At 35.7% G+C, this 11,547-nt stretch overlaps 1 long non-coding RNA gene across 1 annotated transcript in view; it reads left to right on the forward strand.

Moving 5' to 3' along the window:
* Positions 1–11,106, forward strand: part of LOC140322565 (uncharacterized) — a 52,023-nt gene extending 40,917 nt beyond the window's left edge. The window contains exon 2 of the long non-coding RNA XR_011919208.1: positions 10,797–11,106. This is a non-coding gene — a long non-coding RNA (uncharacterized lncRNA). The remainder of the gene's footprint in view (positions 1–10,796) is intronic.
* Positions 11,107–11,547: the final 441 nt, after the last annotated feature.

Raw genomic sequence — 11,547 nt, forward strand, 5'->3', positions numbered from 1 at the left:
AGTCACCCACTTTGAAAAATTGGTGAAGCTGACAAAAATATATTTTGACAGAGGTTCATTGCATTATTCAGATATAATAAGAAAAAGGGCTTGATTGGTATTCCAAAGTCAACAAATAAGCAATTAGAGTTGTTCCAATAATGAACCAGCCAATTCCAACATCCAACCAGAATCAGGCTGATTTGCAAACACCGGGTCTGGTTTACCAGAAGGCAATACACAACAGCAGAAGGAAATAACTGTGAAGATAATTGGTAAGCTTACAATTCAGGTTTGCATGAGCAAACAGATGTATGCACACCCTCTCATCACAATCCCGTTACTGATCTGCTAAAGTGTACACTTATGTTTAATGCATGCAGTGTTGTCCCAGTTAGCAGTGTGCATAAAACATCCAAATAATGTTCCATATCTGCATTATATTCTGATAAGGTGCATTAAAGTGTTAAGATTTTCATTTCTAGTGGAAGATGTGCTAAGGAGCACATCTGCTTGCTGAGGTATGAAATATACATGCAATAATGAAATTCACCAAAAGACTCAGAATATACATGTATTTATAGTTACCATTGGAATTTCCATTTGCAAGCATCAGCATATGATATTGTGTAGGCACATTTGCTGTGGTCTGTACATTCACACACCTATACACATCTGCACACTGTAGAAAAGTTGAAGACTATAGTAATATACTTTAGTAATATCAGTGCACACATCATGTGATTTGTTCCTGAATTTAACGTGCGTATAACTTTGCTGTAAACTGTCACATACCCTAAAAAAACATTCATGAAAATTATATTTTAATATTAGGTACATAAGCACTTAGTTGGTTTACATTCGAACTCTGGAGTCTATACCCTGGTAAATCTGTTAGTAAATCCGCAGGATGTATGCTATAACAAGTCTGCATTGTGGGTGCACAAATATGTGTGTAAATATGTAAAGGTATAATGAAGGGGTATTTAAAGGTGTAATCCTACTGGCTTGAAGCAAAACTAAACCCACAATACTCACCTATCTGCGCTGCATCGCAGGGTGATGTAACCCATGGGCAGGGGTGCAGGACTACATTTGTCCACCTGCAAGGGAAGCCAGGATTGCTGGGTACCCCTGGCTACAAACTTTCACCAATTTTTCAGCGTGACTTTATTTCCAATTTATTGCTGTGCAACACCATTCTATGAGCCATTTAATTTCAAGTGGTTGCTTCTAAAAGAGGGTGTAGGAGAAGGATCCAATTCCTCTAAGAACACCAGCTAGGTGCTTCTGGTGATAATGCCCAACCTTCCTTCTCTTGTCAGTGAACATCTTTGGGGTCTCTACTAGGTTATTGGGCAGCAGCTTACCTGGCCTAGAAAAGAAAACTGCATGTAAAACCCAATTCTCCTTTTTGAGGGACGATGGGGCATGTAATTTACAGTATAGGTTGGTATTGAGGATGTGGGGTTACTAGTCTGTCAATGTGTCTGGTCAATCATAATGTTATCCTTTGGGCAGGGGAGTTTCTTTTTTTTTAAATGGATCAAAACTCTGTATACAGGATCACAGGTAAAAATGTTGTCAGCTACCAGTGGCATGAATCATATAATTGTAGATACATCAGCAGTTTGCCTTCCTCCATTAATTCAAACATTGTTAGTCTGAGATTGCATGTCCAACCTCAGGAATCCTGAACCCGATTTACTCTCTGCTGTGGCGTTTTTATAGGTACCGCAGGTCAATGTGCAGACAGAAGGGGACATGTCTGGTATATATGGTTCATCTTGCAGTTCCTATGTTTGCACATGGTCAAAGCACACCTTTGTATTCACTTGAAAAAACAAAATCAAGCTGATTTAATCTTTGTGTGACATTGTTACAATAAAACATCAAATACTTCTTTATCTTTGTGCATTTCGGAACTTTTCTGGGTTTTTTCATGAGTCTGCTGTGGCACAGTTTGGTGCAGGATGAGCAATTAGGAGAGAACGCTGGATCTGAGTAAATCTGTCTGATACTGAGAAAACAGCGTCTCTGTAATCATCAAAGAGATCTTTCTGCATAACATGACACGTTGTTATTTGAATGGCCGTACTGACCATAATTATTATTGCTAGTTTTTTTTTCTAAATTGAAACATCTGATATTCATGCTGATCCAAGAATAATTTGAACCCAAAGCACCATCTACCATAAGCTGCTGCTTTAATTATTAGTCACTGACCTTTATTTTGCCTTTAAGTGTTTTTAAAAGCAATTTAACGATGTATTGTGCATCTCTTTTTTTCATGGAGACGTGTTGCCATAGTAATGCTTCTCGAACCTAGTAACAATGAAAAACCGCCTGACTTCTTTTTCCAGCATAACAAGTGCCACTCTATCTCCAATCATTTTGTCAGCAATGAAAATGTAAGTAATTTTTTACATCTGTGGAAAAAGTCTTTGTCAATGTTATGAAATCAGTTTATGTATTTTATTTATCTGCGCATCAAGTGACAACGAATACATCTTGCCATTTAGGCTTGCTGATAGACTTGTTTGCTGTGGCACAATTTAAGGTAAAATCATTTGTCATAAAGTCTTGAGTAAATCATTTCAGTTATGCTCCACCGTCTCTCTCTATATGAGTACAAAAATATTTTTTTCTGCTTTATGACTCACATTTTTTCCGACAAAAAGTTGTATATTAGACTTGTACGTGAACATGTTTCTTCTGATACTTAACTTCTACTGATGACTTATTAGTATGAAAACATTACATCCTGATTCTCTCTGGAAACCCCAAACTTACCCTTGTTAGTTACTTTTTTTAATGTAATTTTTTTATGTTTTATACATGTCTTCTTTTATATAACATGGAACTGCTGCAATATACTGCACACAATAGAAGGACACATGTCTTTGTTATATATGTCAATTAGCATCAACATATTATGCAACCCTCTACAATAAATAGGGGTTGCAAATGAGAAACAAAATATATTTTTAATCAGGAAAAAATGAAATATTACCGATTATCTCATATTTAACATCTGCATCAAGCGGATCAAGCCCTGGGTCACTCCTAATGACTTCCCTTGAACAAACACACATTTTCTGCTGAAGGCAACAATTAAATATTTGTAGACTAATTCAGCACTAAATAAGTTTATATTTTTAAAATGGAGATATTATACAATTAATTTCAAAACATAGTTAAAAATGTGTAGGTGGGAAATTAATTTATTAAAAAATTAAAAAAAAAAATTATGATTTTGCTTTCTTTTGAAGTATTTTTTTTGTTTGGTGCATGTACACCTAAAATTTGAGATTGTGGCACCTAATTTAAAACTTGACAGTAAGCATTCCTCATTTTAATCATCAAATAATAAAGAGTCATTCTACCCAAAATAGTTCCAGTTTTTGATAGATGATGGTAAATAAAGCCCCCCTCAGGGTTTTATCTTACTCTTGAGTTTCTGGGTTCACACACCATACAAGGGGCCCCACATTTTTACATTTATTTTTTAATATTGAAAATTAAACAAAATAATTTGAAACAACACATACAAATTTAGTTTGGACAGACACAAATCTGAGTGATGTCACTGGGGAAAATGTAAGATTTATTAGCATCCAGGGGTGAGCTCAGCCTGCAGCTAGATCTATATACAAAATCACTTGAGTGGACTGTCTCTTTAAAATAAATTCAAGGGGTATGAGTTGTATTTAATTATTTTCTCTCAGGTTTCACAGTGATCTATAAAAAAGCACAACCACCTTCTATACATTAGCGGACATTTGCTGTAAATGTGTGTTGATTACATTGGTGAATATATAGCCATTTCCATGCTCATTAGTAACTTGTACCAATGTCCTTCATGATGAGTGATTTAAAAGCCAAACACAAACTGCATTTTTTTTCTCCATCATGTTTATATTAAACAAGTATTGGCTTTAAGATCCTGTAAGGCTAGGTCATTAAAATAAAGCTATTTATCTGAAAACATGATTCTATGTGCATGACTCAGATATTGATGTTCTTGACTTAGTATTACATTTAGGGGCAAATTTATAACATGGGGACTTTCACTGGAAATTAATTGTTGCCCTTTAAATCATATGCATATAATTATATTTGTTTATATTAGCAGCAACAATGAGATGGTATATGAGTCAAATATTATTTTACATTATTGGGTCAAGTATTTGTAAGTATGCAGCTTTCAATAAAATGATATATGGTGCTCCTTTTATAAATTACCTTGTTCAGGTCAATCTGTTCTGTAGTGACATTGCACTGACCCTGTCCGACTTCAAGTGGCCAATTATACACATCTTTCAAGCATGCAAGTGTAAAGGAGTTGAGAATCTTTTCACAGTTGTTCCAGTAATAATTTGAAATGATCTAATCATGTAATGAGCAAATAATTTATCTACTATTTCATTTGGGTATTTAAAGTAAAAAAGAATGGGCTTTTCCTGTGATTGAATAATTAAAGTGAATATTTACATATTTTATTGTGTGAAGATTCTCAGCTCTGTTCATTAAAACAAACAGTGTTGTCACTGTCAGTATACCTGCTGTAAGAAATGCCCTATATGTGCATGTAGACAGGAATTGGCTGCATCAGAATGAGCAGGAGGGAGATAGAAGAAATAATTCAAAAAGTGTTCCATTACAAAAATGCTAATTGTTTATGTTACAGAGTGCTTTACAAAACATAATGTCATTCCGTTTTGCATTACATCTACATTAATGGCATTAAGAGACAATTTGATTTGGCACTGCAAATCCTTAGATTGCATCTGTCACTTTGTTATTGATTTCCTAAAGGAGTAGAAAGCTGACTTAACAGTGAACTTGTCTTCACTTGAGACCCAATCCTGCTGAATCAATAAAAAATAGGAATTCTCCTTGCATTTGATTGGATGACTGGTGTAGAAGTCTACATTCTAATCACATAGTAAATCAGTCCTATTGTGTTATGAATGTTTTCTGGCTTCTCACAGCCCCTTTTACATAACCTCATTCTTCTATTGTGTACAGTGCTTGGTAGTCTGAGTTCCAGCTATTCAGATACACTGATTATCATAGAGGTGGCTCTGGAATTTCACCTCCCCTTGAAATTCAGGAGGGCACACGGCTCTGTATTATGTAAAGGAGGAGTTCTGGTTATATAGGAAATGTTTAATTGCAAATCTCTCCAAACTAAAAAGGTTTCTTGTATAAATAAATATTTTTTAATATTTAAGTCCTATTTTGTTGCAATTGACTGCCATCAGCTTGGTATTTGTCACTTTTTTTTATTCTGAAACTGATATTTGCGATTTGAAATGATAGATGTAACAGCACTGATTGAAATCATTTATCAACATGTGACACATTCAATTTCTTTTTTTTTCATTGGAATATTAAAAAACTTATCATATAAAAGAACTATAAAAATTTAAGCTCAAATTTATAAGGAGGGCACAGTTTTGATTTGTATTAGGTCACTTTTAACAGCAGAAACATTACATTTCTGCTACCACCTTAGAATCTTTTTTTTTTAATAATATCAAGTTTGTAAAATAACAATCTAACAATGAAAAATAGACAATCGCTATAGGTAGCTTATCATTACCATGAATGGTGTTATTGCACAACAGTATCCAAATATTTGTGGGTTCCTGAAGTTAATGGAGGGGTTGAAGTCATCACATATCTAAACCTCTAGAGTTAAAGACAAATGTATTTCTTCTCTCAAAGGGTATTTTATATTATTTGCCCTGCTGTCTGAAAATAAGGTGTTACTGTGACCTGATGGAATGACAGGCAAACTTGCTAATGGTATTTCTTAATATTATAGATTTTAGCAGTGAAGGAACATATGTTTATTTTATAGAATGGGTCCCAGCAATGAATGAATATGAACATTAGAATCTTGAGACAACCCATTTTAAGAACATATTAACTTAAATAGACATAACATCTCGCTGTACGCTTGTTATAAGTACATTACTCTTGATTAGTACATTTGGCCACTTTTTATTAGTACCGCACTATAGCAGACAATCCGTATTCTCATCTCCAATCCACATAATCCACATGCTACTTTCGAACAACAACATTCACATCCAACTCTAGATTATTCAGTTGTCACTACTCCTGCCCCTGCCCTTTATTGCGAATGTTGCTTAATTCTCACATAAAAAACAAGCAAAGCACTTTTATTGAAATAAGCACCATGCAAATTTGTGTACAAATGTACAAAGAAGCTTCATCAGCCCATCTTGTATTGCATTAAGCAATATTTTCTATATTGAGACATCTGGAAAAAATACCACAAACAATGCTTAGGGACCCTTTTCAAAGCAAAGTATCCCTGAAAGATCCTGAAATATTGGTTGGTGATATTTTTTCTTATGTCTCATTAAAAAAAGATTTTGCTGGTGAAGAGACTGTATATTTGGATTATGAGGATGTCTAACATGCTATTACAATCAGTGAAAGAATGGAAGTGTCACAGAACACGTGCAGATTTCTTTCGGCTTTTCTCAACAGCAATCTTCTGTTCATTAGCCTCTCCTTTATACTCATTGTCCATTTCACTGTATTTGTTAGAGAGGACGCATATTTTACTGCCTGACTTCTGATAGCGGTGTCCCCAGTCATTACAAATCTGTAAACCATGTTAGCAAAGTTCTGTATTCAATAACTTCTATTTATTCATTATGTTCAGGGCTAAAATAATAAGAATTACGATGTATGTGAACATTTCATAACTACCAATTTTCAGGCAGCAGGTGGGGCTCTAGGCTCCTTTTCTCATGTTTATTAGGTCTGGTAATGAGAATGAAATGAAAATGACTGAATGTGTTAAAAGAGATTTTTGTCAACCTCCTCCCGCCCAGAGACAATTTAGTAGCTTCCGCTGTGCTTTCCTTTTCCCTTTTTTGCTTCTTTATCTTCTTAGGGAGATTCTCCTTCCCTTACTTTTCCAGCAACAGCAGAATGTAGGAGGAGATCTCTGTAAAGCAAAAGGATATTTCCACTTTTGTCACCCAAAAATGGTTCCCCATTAGAAGTTTTTCCTATTCCCTTCTGTCCTGGTGACAGTGATCATTAGGACCAATAGAGAGGGCAAATTTCTACAGCAAGGACACAGACAGCAATGAAAACCCCTGCAATATTCCATTCACCAATAACAACAAAACTTTTGGCCTTACAAAGACTTTAATCCATTACATTATTTTCGTTCATGGTTCATATAAATGAAAGCTTGTAATTTGTATTTCTTCCATCCTCGCTTTTTGGATTGGTAGAATAGGTTAATCATTTTCTGAATCTCAGTAATGATGAATACAGGAGATGAATCACTTTTAAAAGTCAGATTACTCTTCAGAAGTACTGTTCAAACTCTCTAGACAAATATTTAGAAGTAAAAATCATGACTGGTTGGGTATTCATTGAAGGTCTAATTACAGTTCCGTGAGTTTTACAGTGAAATACTTGTTTACGTTAAATTGTTTCATTAAGCAGCTGACAGTACTCTGCACATTACCATCAGTGCAGTACATCCTATTTTTTTCTTCCTTTTTGTGCTTTAATTATCTAGAAAATATTAATGAATAACCTACAAAAACACTGCTATCCAATGTGTTAATTAGTCCTGCCGTTGTGACGGCCTTTCATTAGAAGCAACTGTCCAGCTGAACACCTGCATTTTGTATTTATTGCATATCTGAAATGAAGCTTAAATTACCAATTTATATAACTTCATAAAAATTGTATTATTAGGCACAAGCATTTTCATGGCCTTTTTGTTACCAGGTCATTCTAGGTGTGTTAGATTATGAGTTTACAGTAGACAAATAGGAGAAAAGATGTATTTTCAATGGCTGTTGAGGGCTACTTGCTTTTTCATATAGAATTATTGTACTTTGTACTTACTTCCTTCATAAATACTTTCAATAGAGATCAGTGCTTTTTTATAGATAAAAAAGTACAACAGGTACTTGAGAGCAAAATCATGCGCTGTATTGTAGAATTCTACAAAGACAAGATAATGTAGCTGTCAAGGTCATTATGGTTCGTATACTGAAAAAGAAAGTGTCCGTGGTGTCCAATCTGGTTTTTGGAATTTTCATTTTTAATGACCCGCCCTCTTCAATACTGCCCCTCCTTTTATTGTGTGTTACTTCCCCCACCTCCTAGATTGTAAGCTCTTCTGGGCAGGGTCCTCTCCTCCTCCTGTGTCACTGTCTGTATTAGTCTGTCATTTGCAACGCCTATTTAATGTACGGCGCTGCGTAACATGTTGGCGTTATTTAAATCCTGTTTATTAATAATAATAATAATAATAATAATAATAATAAGCAGAGGCTTGGTGACAACAGCTACATTAGTGAGCCCATCTTTATATATAGAGCATGAATGCCTCTAAAATCTATAGGCAGCTCTGGCTTAATTAGCATATATGATTATAAATATGCTGTATTTGGCAGAATAAATGTCTTTGCTGATTACTAACAATCCTTTCCATGTCTTAAAGAGGAACTATACTCAAAAACAAAAAAAAACAAAAACACACCTTTAATCCCGCAGGGAAGTCTGATCACTCCGGGGGCGTTCGGCAACGGCTCCCGCGGTGTCTTGGCATCTGTCCTGGAGCTGGCACTCCGGGCACTGCCATCTTCGTCTTCTCTTTCATGTTCTTCATCCTACGTCACCCGACCCAGGCGCGAGATCGGGTGACGTAGGATGAAAAAAAAAAATTGCCAATCTCACTGCGCATGCTCACTTTGCCGTCCCATTCATTCTTGACTGCCTAGATAGCCGAGAATTAGGGGGCGGTGCTGCACCCTTTTTTCTATTTTAAAAAAAGGGTGTTGCCCCTTAAAAAAAAAACAAAAAACACAGAATTTTTACCTTACATAAAAAGGTTCTCTACCCTTTTATGTAAAGTGAAAATTCTGATATAGGTACGCTTTAAGTCAACTCTGGGAAAGTTCTAGGTCTGGTACTAACACGCAGTTTTCCATTTGCAATCCAATTTCCAGTCCAAGAAAACAATCAAATTTAAAGTATATCTGCAGAAAATTCAGAAGCTGACCAATCATAAGAGGAATATTTTTCTCTATCCCAAACTTCAATCTTTTCTGTATACAAAAGGGTTTAAAGCCCTGTCATGTTTTGTTTGTTGTTTGTGTTTTTTTTTCTACTTATATCATGTTGCGTAGATTCACCATTTGTTCAAGTAACCATTGTCATTGGGACAGCAGCTAATGAGGAATCTAAAATGTTACACTTGTGAGGTGGGATTATATTTTCTGGGGACATCTGTTGTGACAATATTCCCCTTACCTTGGAGGGATTTGTTCTGCCTATCTGTTCTCTCATCAAAATATGGAAAAAATTGAAATCGAACAGCAAAGAAGTGGAACTAAGCTCATAGGAATGTTGGGCCTGCCTGTTGAGCTTTTGCCTTGGAGTGCATATTTGCATATTAGGGCATGCTTGCCTTGCCTCCAGAAAAAGCACGGGTGTTACTTCTTTGCAGCACAAATTTGTGCAGGGTATCCTCGCTGAGCTTTGTAAGTATTGATCAGCATACAAAAGGTGTAAAAAAAATATATAAAAAAAAGAACCCTGACAAAGAGAAACATTTTGACATATAGTGTCTCTTCTGTTATAAAAAGCCTACCTGTTAGTAAACGGAAGTAAACTCCACTACTCTGGCAGAGTGTTTATCTTCACCTGATCCTTTTCCGGTTTCGGGATGTTTAGCCATCTTGATTAGATAGACCAGGATGACATAACTCCTGTACATGTGCACAGGAGTTAATTTATTCTAGCACCAAAGTATGCCAATAATACATTCTACTAAAGACTGCAAACAGGCAGGTAAATGTAATATTACAGAAGAGACATATCATGTCCGCAGTGCAGGGGGCAGGGTTGTATTGATAGAAGGTGGTTTGTGGCTTGACATGTCTTCCTATTTTGCATTCCACACTACATTGACATCCCTGTTGTGTTAAGAGCAATGCTCCTTATAGGAGCCACTATCAATAAACCTGGGCAGTGGGGGGTTTGAAAGCAAAGCTGGCTACAGAAGTATTGGCATGCTGTGCATTGGCACAGCATCCCGTGGCTTCTGGCAGCGAGCACAGACATGCAAACTAGCCACGGCAGCACGATTAGCTTGCTCAGAATGAAAGCGGAAGAGAGGGTAACTGTCAGGCTCCTCAGGTATTTTTTAGGAAATGTAGTAGAACTGGAAGAAAAAGCAGTCATCAGATACTTGCTAATACGACTATATACCCTAAATAAATGAAAAAAAAAAACTGTTCCTGTGGCTATTCTGTTTGTTATAAATTATTTCTAAAAAAACTGGAGTTTTCCTTTAAAGGAAGTTTTTTTTTCGATTTCTTTTTACGCAGAACACCACAGAAGCCACAGGGGCACTGGATGAGTCACAAGCATGCTGAAATAAAAGTGTGTTCATGATATCTATTATCAGATATTTGTATTTAATGTGAGAACTTTCCTAAACAGAAATTCCAGCACACATGGCAGGTTTTCCCACTGACACATTATTCGATTTGCACTGATATAGGGACAGTCCCAAATCCCCAGAGGGGAATTCAAGTGTGCAGGTTAGTGGAGGCAGTGGTTGTGTTATGAATCTGCACCAGTACCACCTAAAAGGTTGGGTGTTTTGTGGCATTTCCGCCGTAGATGGTAGGTAATTAATGAATTTATCCGTGATAAAACATGAATACAACACTGCAGGAAACATATCTTTAGGATTTCAGTCTTTAATAACATGCTTTTTTCTGTTTATACAGAAGAGCAATGCCGGCTGCAGATGAACTCTGTTTGGAGGCTACAGGACATCAAGAAGATGAACAAAAGGTTGGAAAAATTGTTTTTTTGAAGAATGTCTGTATTCATAGGGTTACAATATGTTTTTGTCTGAGATGAGTAGCCTATTGGATCGTGGCTGCTATTCAGCTACAGTCCCTGGGAAGCTGCTGCTGCTGCAAAATGTGTCTGTAGTGCCATGAATACCTTTTCTTTGTAACATTTTCAAAGTTACTTTGCATTAGTACTGGATAAAATTGGTGCTGATTTCAACTATTTAATTCTCAATAAAAATACCTTTATAATTGAATTGTCATCTTTGCAAAACTTCTATATCCAGGCTGTTATCTTTATCCTCTGCTCAGCGTATCTAAAAAAAATACTTTGCAGCTTATCAGCATTTAAATTTGGGCTGCTGAATTGATTTTGTTTTCTAAATCTATTTACTTTTTTTTTTACATGGTAGTCATAGGGTGTTTGCTTACTGAACTGTTATCTGTGAAGAGGTAGTATTGTCACCCTGGGACAGGAAATGCTTTAGGACTACAGAACTCCTCCCTCCTTTCTGTTCTCTATAACAGAGACAGGTTGTGTTATGCAATGCTAACATTTTTGTGCTGATAATACAGCTTGAAATAACATTATAGGACACATGACTAGTTTTTTGTCATAATTAGTAAAAATCTTTGCACTTATTTAACAGATATAACAATATTATTATTAATTATTATAAAA

The sequence above is a fragment of the Pyxicephalus adspersus genome, chromosome 1, assembly GCF_032062135.1.
Source record: "Pyxicephalus adspersus chromosome 1, UCB_Pads_2.0, whole genome shotgun sequence".
NCBI lineage: Eukaryota > Metazoa > Chordata > Amphibia > Anura > Pyxicephalidae > Pyxicephalus > Pyxicephalus adspersus.